Raw genomic sequence first — 2,363 nt, 5'->3', positions numbered from 1 at the left:
ACAGACACCTATCTGTGTGGACTCCAATCTGTCCAATGCACAAATTTCTAAACTTACTGTCTGGAACCCTATATGCAAAACAGAAAAAGAGACACAGATGTACAGAACAGACTTTTGAACTCTGTGGGAGAAGGTGAGGGTGGGTTGTTTCGAAAGAACAGCATGTATATTATCTATAATGAAACAGATCACTAGCCCCGGTGGGATGCATGAGACAAGTGCTCGGGCCTGGTGCACTGGGAAGACCCAGAGGGATCGGGTAGAGAGGGAGGTGGGGTGGGGGGGATCGGGATGGGGAATACATGTAACTCCATGGCTGATTCATGTCAATGTATGACAAAACCCACTGCAATGTTGTGAAGTAATTAGTCTCCAACTAATAAAAACTAAATGAAAAAATAATAATAATAAATAAATAAACTTATTGTCTGGGTTTCCAGCACCACCAACAAATATCACCCTAACCTCTGCATTCTCAACATAAATTATGGTCCCGTTTCTTGTTTCCCAAATTCTTCACTGCCCAGTGAATTTATTTCTGGACTCGCTAATCAGCTCCACAGATCAGTGTGTCTACCCTTTAATCAATAACACAGAATTGTTTTTAAATTTTTTATTTATCTTTTAATGGCAGGATAATAGCTTTACAGAACTCTGTTGTTTTCTGTCAAACATCAACAAGAATCATCCATAGGTATACCTTGATTACAACAACCTTTTCTTAAAATCAGGTATTTTAAGAAAGTAGAATTTTATTCTACTTTTTTTTCCTATTTAGAATAATTTATTGAACATAATTTCTGCATCACAGTTATCGAAATAAAAATTTAATTTTCCCTGAAGGCACCCTGTCATTTTACATGATCTATACCTTAAAACTTTTCGTATTAAAAATACAGGTTAAATATGAAATTAGTAAAATGCAGCATATAAAACGTCATGCTGAGCAAAAACAAGTCCAAAAGAAAAGTTACCATGTATCAGTAGAATAGTTCCCACAGTATTGAAGATGTTTCCTATGTAAATCATATTTGAATGCAATTTTTAGAACCATATTTGAATGTATTTTGCAATTTGTTAACTAGGCATCCATATTTTTCTTCCATCACATAATCTGTTCCTCTGACTACGTTGGCAACATCTGCTAGGATCCACAAAATGCAGCAAGAAGATCATGTATTTCTCATGATTCAAGAAATCTGGTCCACCTTTAGTGCAGTTTCCTGAGATTTCTGTTCCGCTGAAGTCAAAACCAGGATTTTCTTTCTGGAATCTCCCTAATGTAAGTTCTCTCTGCATTTGGTCTTGAACCCAAGGGTGAGCTGCACATTCAGATTCTAGAAGAGAAGTCCAATAATTTGCTGCATCTCTCCTCGTCTTTGTAAGAACAATACGGATCATTTTTCTATCCTCCAGAGTTCATGTTCCCTCATCAGCTATTGTAGAGTCAGAGTTTGACCTGCCACTACCTTGAGGATCCGTGGCCACCCATGGCCAGCGCACATGCTTGCGCTGCAGGCCGCAGTGGATATTCTGGGCGCAAGTGCCTGGCGGCACTTGAACTTCAATGAACACCTCCTCCAAGGTCTGGTACCACTGGCCCCACAGCGTTCCGCATGGAACCACCCCACTGCATGCCTCAAATGGGGCTGACATACTCTAGTCGCCTCCTGGCCATGGTGGCACCGAGCAAGCAGCTATTCTACTTTTTCATAATTGTTTTAGCTATTCTTGTTCTTTTGCCCTTCCATTAATTTGTTTTTTGTCCTTCCATAAACTTTTTGAATCAGCTCGTTTATATCTACAAACAAAATTCTGCTGGAATTTTGATTAACATTGCTTTAAATGTATGGATCAATTTAGTGAAAATAGACATCATCACTACGTTGAGTTGACCAGTCCATGATATCTATCTCTATTTATTTACTATTTATTTAGGACTCGATTTCTTTCATTAGCATCTTGTAGCCTTCAACACAGATCTTGTGCATGTCTTGTTAGTTTTATACCTAAATATTGCAACTTTGGAAAATGGTAAGTTTTTTCCAAGGAGGAAATTCATATATTAATGGAGATAATTTGTAAGATTTCTTGTTCCATACGAAATGAAACTTAGTGGATATCTCTGGGCACATAACTTTTCAGCTGAAAGGAAAGCCTTCTAAAACTTAAAATTTTTAAAATAACTTAATCTATTTGATCACTATAGAAGCAACATATACTCATCATAGAAGTCAGAGCATTTGAATCAGTTATAATGAGGTGGATGAAACTGGAGCCTATTATACAGAGCGAAGTAAGTCAGAAAGGAAAACACTGATACAGTGTATTAACACATATATATGGAATTTAGAAAGATGGTA

At 37.4% G+C, this 2,363-nt stretch overlaps 1 pseudogene; it reads right to left on the bottom strand.

The window, feature by feature from the left end:
- Nucleotides 1–980: 980 nt before the first annotated feature.
- On the bottom strand, nt 981–1,656 carry LOC136154338 (nudC domain-containing protein 2 pseudogene; annotated as a pseudogene).
- Nucleotides 1,657–2,363: the final 707 nt, after the last annotated feature.

The sequence above is a fragment of the Muntiacus reevesi genome, chromosome X (assembly GCF_963930625.1).
Source record: "Muntiacus reevesi chromosome X, mMunRee1.1, whole genome shotgun sequence".
NCBI classification, from domain to species: Eukaryota; Metazoa; Chordata; class Mammalia; order Artiodactyla; family Cervidae; genus Muntiacus; species Muntiacus reevesi.
Note: the sequence above shows the minus strand (reverse complement) of the source record. Positions and strands in the feature narration are given on the sequence as shown.